This window comes from Cupressus sempervirens, chromosome 1, assembly GCF_028749045.1.
Source record: "Cupressus sempervirens isolate cs-2001-9-10 chromosome 1, ASM2874904v1, whole genome shotgun sequence".
NCBI lineage: Eukaryota > Viridiplantae > Streptophyta > Pinopsida > Cupressales > Cupressaceae > Cupressus > Cupressus sempervirens.
Genome location: NC_143118.1, coordinates 299,318,638 through 299,328,816, shown reverse-complemented (window position 1 = coordinate 299,328,816; position 10,179 = coordinate 299,318,638).

The window sequence follows — 10,179 nt, the reverse complement described above, 5'->3', positions numbered from 1 at the left end:
TAATTGAATACTTTAGTCCTAGTTTTAGTATGGTTTTTCCCATCCAAGTCAACAAAAAATGGTGACATTTCTAGGGAGATAAGAAAAGAACAAGAATCTTTGGTGTGAATTGAATATTTTAGTCCTTGGATAATAAATAGCATTTTTTGAATCTATGTGGTAGACAAACTTTGAGAATTTGCAAACAATTCAATATAGTAGGAAGAATTTGCTACTGTAGCAGGGTTATGAGGTGTTTTCCATTTCTATGTTGAAGATTCATATCTTCTAGTTATGCCTTATTCCTGATAGTACTAGTTTGATTGAATTGAATAATTTGTAATATCAAAGTCATTTGACATTTTGATAAGCTGTTGTTAGAATTGAGAGTTAATGTTATGTTCTTTCACTTGGTCAAGACTATGAAATTCCCATGTTGTTGAAAAAAGTTTTCAAATACCTTCTGTAAATTCCCAACCAACTTGTTATGATTTGTAAAGTTTGGTAAATCGTTTTCCACTAAGTGTGTGGCGACTCAATGTTATATCTCTATGCTAGTGCTCTGTGAATGTGAATCTATTTTGATGGAAACATAGTCAAAAAGAAGATTTGAAGAATTCATTTCAAGTTCTTGACAATGGATGAAAGAATTAGGTGAGATGCAATGTAAATATTAGTAAATCTAGATAAGATCTAAATTTACTATTATTTGCAGCATTGAAGTAGTTGTAGCCATTAGTATTGAAAGGTGTTTTCCACTTTCATGTGATTTCATTTCCATGAAAGTAATATATACAAAAGATTCTCTATCAAATTGTTTTCAGCATTAAATAGGAGAATGGTTTAATACATTTCAACATCCTTTGTGAGAGATAGATTTAGAAAAAGTGTTGTTACATTTTGAAATATGTTTAGAGTTGAAATTGGTAGAAAGAATTGCAAATTTTCTACAAGTAATAAATTCTAAAAGTAACTTTGGTGAATGAATTATAAGTTTATTAGAAATGGCAGATTTCCCTTCACATGGTATGTAGTCCATTGAAAAAATTTGTAGATCTATTTCTATTAGAAGATACATGCCATTGAATTTTAATGGCATTCATGGTTTCCCAAACCCTATGTCCTATAACCTCATAAATTATTTGCCTAAATTCAACGGAAACCATGAAAATTCAGCTAGTCATCATGTTCAGATGTTTATTGAGTTAGTTGGTAATTTAGAAATTGCTCATGAAGACATTCATATGAAATTGTTTGTTTAGACTTTGGAAGGTGATGCTAGGGACTAGTTTTCATTTTTACTAGCATGTTCAATTTCATCTTCTAATGAATTAATTTCAGCCTTCATGAAGTAGTTCAGGGAAAGATTAAGCATCTCTAATTATTTTGATAAGTTCTTGAAAATACAAATTAGGAATTGTTAGTTAGTTCATGAATTTAATATTATATTTGCAAAGATTCTAAATGAGATTCCTAAAATTTATAAGCTGAATGATCAAGTGTGTGTAGTTGTTTATCTTGATGCATTTGATAAAAATATGAGCTATCTATTAAGAGATAAAGAACATAAGACTTTGCATTAGACATTTGTAACATCAATAGAGATTGAAAATAATATAAAGTATGGAATAACTAGAAGTCATTTCTCTAAAAAAGTTTGTCCAATTTCAAATAAGAAAATAAGTACCCCTATTGTTGTAAGTAATCTTGTTGAAAATTCATAAGTAACAACATGTGAATAGGAAGTCTCTTTGTTGTAACAAGGAGCTAAGTCCATTCTTTTTGAATATAGGACACATATTTGTGATATTACAATAGTAGATGACAGAGTTGATTCATTTGACAAAGTATACATGCATGATATAAATCCAATTATTCATTCTTCTATTGATGATTTGCATTATGTTGAAAGCATAACCAGTCATGAAGAGGAAAGGAACTCATCTCAATATGAGGATGAAGAAGCTGGAAGTGATGTGTCAAATGAAGGTGAAGCTACTAATCCAATGTATTATGAAGAAGCATCATGTGAAGACAATGATGAGAGTGGTTACTTGAATTGAGAAGAGGAAAATAATAGTGCATGTGCATCTTCATATGAATCAGATGAAAATTGGGAAGAAGAAAGCAATGATGGAAATAAGTACTCTTATGAAAGTAAAGGTATAAGCTCTATTTCTAAATTTTAAAGTAATGATTCATTTCAAAGTTATACAAGTCCACTTGAGGTTGAAGGTTGTGAAGAAGATTTGTCTATGTAATATGAAGATAAAGAGATTGTTTATAAGAATGGATTACCTAATTATGTAGATAAGTGTCTTGAGGATACATGCAATAGTAACTAGCAATATAAAAATGATTTTGATGTTAATGCATTAGCACCTAAAGATAATTGGTTTGCAAGACATTTGAATCACCTTGACGAAGACAATGACAATAACATTGATTTAGTTTCTACATGTTTTATTGATGAAGTGGATTTTGAGTCTTCATATAGTTCTAATTTTTCATCACATGCTAAAGTCTCCATTAAGATGAAATGGGTAGTGATTTTAAAGTGTATTCTAATGCTTTATATGAGGAAGATCTTGATGATGATCAACCTATATTTTTTCAAGATGTTCAAAAAGGATCATTACATGGAGTTGTCAATCCACTGTTTGAAGAAGAGATGGAAGGTTCAGATTTAGATGAGGATGATTTTAATAATGATACATTATCCTACTATTGTAAGAGGTCAGATTACTTTTCTTTCGAGTATGACAATGAAAATGATAATGATGTTTCATCTCACGAGATTGAGAATAAGGTATTTGATAAGGTTGTTATTGAAGATCAACACAGACCTTGGACAAAGTTTTATGATGAACTTTCTAATACGATGGCTAGTCTGTTCATTAATTTCAAAGGACCATTTGAAGATTCCAGATTAGTTTCATATGTTGATATTAATGACATTTGTGAGTAAAAATCTAATTTCTCATTTGAGTACCATCAAGTTATGCAAAAGGATATACAATTTGAAGCTATGTGTGATCCTTTTCCCCAAGTTGAGTATGAAGCCTTCATATTAAAAATTGATAGCATGCATGATTCATTTGAAAAGAGTTTTTAGTTTGATTCTGATATTTGTAAGCATTATATGTATGCTTCTAAGTGAGATTGTGTGTTATTTTGACAGCATCAACATTTTAGATCATACTCAATTATCCATCATCATGTTCTCTTAGCTCTCTCATCCTAATGATGCATCATTGAGTATGATCCAAAAATGTTGATGCTATCAAAATAACACACAATATCACCCAGAAGCATACACAGAAAAGCATGTTTTATTGAAATCTATTACAATTTATTTGTAAGCATACTAATTAGAACTTTCATAATGAGCAAGTTGTTGAAAGTGAAGCTAGTTCTTATACGCATTATGAAAGTCAAGGTGTAGATTCAGTTCTACCAAGTGAGTTGATTGATGATGCTAATCTAATTTGTGAGATTGAAATGAATGATGTTTATAGTTTACCTCATGAGGATGCAAATGAAAATCAGATTTATGAAAGAGGAAAAATTTTGTGTTTAAGTTTGGTGGCCTGAGGTCATCGTTTGTACATAGTAGGGGTAATTGTTTTTTCTTTCAATAAAGTTGTTCAAGAAAGAAATTTTTTACTATTTTGGGAATGGTTTTCTTATTTCAAAGATTTGAGTCCTTGCCATGTCTACAATGGACATGCATCCCCAGAGAGAGCCACTGTTGGGACTCAAAATCAAAGCCCTGATTTTGAGTACTATTGATGAATCAAGCCTTATAAATGCTTTTAAATGCACGTGTACACGACTATCCATTTGAGGTCTAAGAGGTGTTTAATGTTTCTAAAACCTTCCATTCATCATATCCACTCATTCCATGAAGATAAATTTCCATTTTGAGTCATTTCGTGCGGTCTTGTTTTGAGAAATTGTCAAATCCACATTTTCACCTATGTCAAATAGCAACAGAAGGCTATGTTTGCAATTGAATATCTCGCACCTAGTAATGTTTCATGACTTGAAACTTTGGGAGTATTTAGTGTTTATACTATAGAACTTATATTTTAGATTTCAAGTCATTTCAAACCCATTTGACTAGGTTTTGAATCCCTCAAAGTTCATCATTTATTGTTGTCATGTTGATGCAAATAGTTCTAAATTCTAGGAAGTCTTGTTTGACTTGTTATAACTTTGAATTGGTTGATCAAAATAAGAAAATTCCTTTACCATTGCATTTTTGTGGTTAGATACTTGCTACATTCCAAGTTTGAGCTTATGATGAATCCATTTGTTCAGTTTTCAAAAGCAATTCCAAATCTATTTTGTAAAGTTTTACTGGTGTCAAGAAATGCAGATTTCTTAATACCCCTATTTGTGATGCCATAACTTTCATACTATGATTGGTGAGATAAAATGGATTGTCCCACTATGTTGTACTCTAAAAATAATTCAATTTTTCCAATTTTTAAATCTTGACAAACCCATCTACACACTTTCCTAGGTCAATTCCATTTGCAAAAAATGATTTTCTGTTAGTACTTTTAATCTGCAAATTCTAAGTAGTCTACTTTGACCACTCACCATTTTCAACTAGTTATTATTCATGAGCCCAAATCCTAGATTTATATTCTCCTCATGATAGTGAACCAATATCCCAATTTTCATTCTCCTAAGTGTCAATTTGCCCAATTTTCAAAGCCAAATCCGAATGCAATTTATTATTTTCTAACTTGTTTTCTTGTAGGCAATTCTGAGAAGGTTACTTTGACATTCATTATCTTTTGACTGAGACTTCTTCATGAGACAATATTTGATAAGGTAGGATTATGTAGAACAAAGAATTAGTGTGCCTAATTTCAGAGCCTGATTAGGTGTCTTGGTAAGTTTTTAAGGCTAGTGAAAGGGCCTCCTGGCACCAAGTTGATAAGTTATAGAAAGAGGTAAAAATGAGTTTAAAAAGTTGAACCAATGATATAGATTATTTCTAGTTAGAGTCAAGTGTTTACTGGATCAGTTTGATAGTTTAGGTTTTTGAAAACAAAATTTTTTTAGCTAGACCCACTTTTGGGGCCTGACTAATTATGTCAGATTGATTGAACTCCAAAGACTTGAAGATATTTTGAAGGAAGCCTTAATTATAATAGGGGTATCAAAAATTTATTACAGTGGACAAGTTAGCTCAAATGGAGGGATTGATGATTGTGGATATAGCCAAAACTCTTATATTAAAAAAGGGCATGTATGAGTGATGAGCATAAAATACACAATTAAGTATGTTTCTCTTGTTGGGATGTGCTTAAATGTAATGAAGTCTCAAAATATAACTATTGTAATATAATATTTAGTTTCAAAATTCTAACATATGTACTCTTTGATTAGGAGTCCACCATCTTGGTTCTAAAGTATTCTTAGCACCATTTTGTGGCCTAAGGCCTTTTCATAATAAATCATGAAGATTTTACATATGTTAGAGATGCCCCTTTTAAAATGAAGCCATTATGTTTATAATAGTGCATGATTTAATTATCAAAATGGAGCTTGCATTAAAGACCTTTGGCCTCTGGATTCGCTTGTTGCTGGAGCCTAATGAAAGTGCAAGGAAAAGATGTGTTTGGCACCTTTGAAAATGTGAAGTACTTTCAAGCTTGACAATAGGGGAAGGAGCTACTCTAGTAGTCAAAAGGGGCAACTCACACAAGTCAACAATAGTGTTAAAGGGAAGCCATTATAAAATGGTAATGCCCATGCAAAGGGCAAACCACCAATGTGAAATAGAGACTCATGGCAAATGAACCAACAAGGAAGCACTCCACTAGATGGAGAGGTTAAGAAGCCTCACATTAAGCGATTACAAATTGCTAACAACACTTTATGGGATGGAAAAGTTGACTGACATGGCATGGCTTTAGTTAAGTGGGATAAATCTAAAGTTCAGAATGCCTAAACTAAGTAGCATCAATGGGTTAAAGCATCTCTAGATCAGTATTCTAGCTAGTTAGGTGGTGGATCAACTGGGAGATCTTACATATTGTTCTTGTCTTGGAAAGATTTATGTTGTTTGTCCATCTCTCTTGAAATTTCCAAGCTTAAAGGGAATGGAGCACTTGGAAAAACTAGAATTTATTTTGTGCGATAAAGTGCATGGGCTACATGACTACACAGGTTGTGTGAAGCTTCAAACTATTGTCCTCAATGGATGCGAGAATCTATCCAAGCTCATTTTGTTGAACTATGATGTAGTGACATATGTAGATGTGCCAAATTCTTATAATTGGGTAGCTAGATGTCTTCTCTCCAAATTTTCTTGCGCAAAATCAAAGGCTAAAAGAGAATGTGTTTGACTTTGCCTCAATTTGCAAAGTAGGAGGAGACCCACATTGTGAAGAAGGTTTCAATGCCATAGAAAACCATCAGCCACTGCGCAAAATAAAGGAAGCAAATAAAATGTACAAAGCATAGAGAAAACTCTAAAAGATCGATATCCCACATTACCAAGGTTTGAGGATTTCATAATCTTCAAATACTCTAGCACTTGTATGGTAAGTGTCTTAAAGGCACTAGCCTTTTGGAAGGATAGTGACTCTATGGTGAGTCTGACTCAACTAGCTAGTGTGAAAATTGAGGAGATTTTGATCAAATGCACTGGAGGAAATGTCATCAAAAAACTCAAGAATCTAGGAAGGCACCATGTCACCATTGGAAAATGATGACACTTTCTTGCATGGGACATGGTAACTTGCTAAAAATTTAAAATTCTAACAAGAAACCACCTAGAAAACTTGGAAACCTCGTGAAAGAAATGTGTGCAGAATGACTTAGTGATGATGTGGCATTCTGACCAACCACTTGATGACCAGTGTCATTACATGGCAAGTAAAAATATATTTGATGCACTAGATTGCAACATGTGGTAGGTTTTCCTATGGTTTCCACATTCCCAAAGCAAAGTTGCATGTTGGCTAACATGGCACCATTATGACTCAATCAAAGATTGACATGTAGCACTGATGTAGTAGTGAGGTGCACAAGCTTGATAGTGACACATGGTGGAGGCTTCAAACATGGCACAATTCTTGAGATGCTAAGGTGGCAGTAGGTGACACGCGTCATTATGTCACTATGTCACTGATGATGTGGTAGAATGCTAACTAGGATAGCGACATAGCAACCATGATATCACATGATGACTTGATATCATCATCAAGATCTGGCATCAAAAGTAGTTATTTTTCCATCAAGTTTTTGAATCAGTTTAAGCCTTTGGGAGGTAAAATCATCAAGGATTTGAAATACAGTTGCAGAGAGAGATCAGAGCAATTTTTTCACTACTAGGAGAGGGAATTTCAAGTGGAGACATGTTGTCTTTGGATCAGATATGAGAATTTAGTTCCTCCTATATCATTCTCTTTTTTGCTCATGGTACAGGTTCTAGTTTTGAAAGAAAAAAGAATTTACTACTATGATACCATAGGGGTTCCAATATTGAGTTTTCTTAGATCTGTGAGACAAATGGTTCTAGTTTTTGATACATTTTCTTGACTTGACACCAATTTCCTTTGCCATTTCTCTTGTATGAATACTAGTAGTGAAGATAAATATAGAAAGTTTAGATCTATTAGGTTTTTCTATGTTTTTATTTCATGTATATGAATATATAATTTCAAGGAAATGAGTACAGTTGAGCAGAAAACTCTTTAGTTTCATTTTGATTCTCATCTCCACCCTCTATTATATATAATATTTTGTGTTTAAGAACATAGAGCTTAGAATCATTTGCAATTCCTTAAGGTTGTATGTTTGGATAAGTTTTCTATTGGAAAAAAGAGTGAAGTAAATGCTTATTTACCTTGACAGGTTTGTAGGTTTCATTAGGAGGATATTTAGTAAGTAGTGAGATCTTTATGAACATAGATGTCTATTTACAAAGTGAATGGATAGATCAAATATCTAAATATAGGAATATGTCTCAGGTATCCATATGTATGCATTAGATTCATGGAATTGCCCAATAGATAAGGCACTGATCAACTATAGTATCAATTTGTTCTTATTGATGCATATTTGATCATCCTTCATTGGTTTATAAGGTATCAATTTCTCATCCTTTATCTAATACATATTATTGACCCAGTTTATTACCAATTTTGAATCACCAAAGATATTCAGTTTATCTACTCTCCATTCAACTGCATTTTTCATCTCATTGATTAGGGCTTCATATTATGCAATATTGTTTGTAGAAGGAAACAAAATATTGTACACCTTAGGTAATGAGTACTTCTATGGTGTTCTGAATAATAGCCTAGCACAATATCCTTGTTATGTGAAGGAACCTTCTATGAATATCACCTAGGTTTGATGTGTTAGTGTTAAAATGGACTCATTAGGAAAGTCAATTTTTAGTGGAAGAAGACTTTGTATTTGTGCATCTACTAATTGATCAACAATTTCCCATCCTTTGATAAACTTTCTTTCAACATATGTGATATCAAATTCACTCAATATCATGACCCATTTGACTAACCTCCCTATTAGCACCACCTTGCTAAGTAAGTACTTTAGTGGATCAATTTTCCCAACCAATCATGTAGTATGAAAAAATATTGTAGTGTCTCAACTTTTGGGAAGCAAAGATGACTACCAAGAAAGCTTTCTTAATGATTCTATAGTTCATCTCATAAAAAATCAACATGTGACTAAGATAGTAGATAGTTAATTCCTTGTCATAATTGTCCTCCTAAGCTAGCAAGATACCCAGACATGATTCTATTGTTGAGATGTAGAAAATGAGAGGCTTATCATAGATAGGAGGCATCAAGATTAGTGGATTAGCAAGGTATTGCTTTATCTATATTAAATTTTAATCATAATCTTTATTACATTCATATTTAATGTCTTTATGTCAACTCTTAGTAAAAGGCTATGACCTATGCACTAGTTGTGAGATGAATCTATGAATGGATTAAAGTCTCCCTTGTAAGCTTCTCATTTGACAAATTTTATGGGGTGGAGGCACGTCCATGATTGCTTGACCTCAATTTATTTTATAGATACAATGTAACCTTGAGTAGTTTCTTGGAAGTGACACCAAATGTACATTTCTTAGGGTTTAGTCTCTGACTGAACTTCTCCATACAATCTAGGATGGGTCCCAAATCTTGAAGGTGAGTGTTACATTGTCTACTCTTAACCAAGGTCTCATTAACATAATCCTCCATTATCTTATGCATAATATCATGGAAGATTTTTATAACTACCCTTTTATATGAGGTACCAAAATTTTTCATACCAAATGGCATCACATTCTAGTGAAAGGTGCCCCATGCACAAGTGAAATTAGTCATTTCCTGGTCTTCTGGTGTAATTTTAGTCTAATTGTTACTAGAAAAACCATCCATTAGTGAGTACATTTCATATCCTATTATCATATCAATGTTTGGAAGTGGAAAATCATCCTTTACACATGCTAGGTTTAGATCTTGTAAATTTGTACAAACTCTGATAGACTTGTCCTATTTGGAGACTAAAACAATGTTAGATATCCATTCAACATAGTCAATTGCATGGATGAAACCATCTTTGAGAATCTTTTCCAATTTATCTTTAACTAGTAATATAACATGAGGATGAATTTTCTTGAGCTTCTATTTGATTGGTTTTTCTCTTGGTGAAATAGATAAATGATACATTATAAGATTTGGATCTAAGCCTAGCATGTCTAAGTAGGTCCATGCAAAATTAATCTTTTTCTCTTGAAAGAAGGAAATGAATTCCTCTTTTTTTTTGCAGATATAAACTATGCAAGGTGTACCATGTGAGGTTTCCCCTCTATTCCCAAGTTAATTGGCTATGTTGGCTCTATCAACACTAATGATCTCTCCTAAAAATACTAGGAAGTGCATCAAATATCTCATCCCTAGATGCCTCATAGACATTTTCACCTTTGGATACATATTTTATTTTTACTATTTTAGGTTTTGATACTGCCGCAATATGGTTTACACCATTATACCTTATATTTCTTTTCCCTTTTATTGTGTGACTAGGATATTTTATATTAGCTTCAGTCATGTTGACACTTGGGTTGCTAGTGGAGGATATTATTGGTTCGAAAATGTTTAAGTAGTAGGCAAGAGCTTAATCATTCTAGAATGTAGGGATTTCACTAAAAGT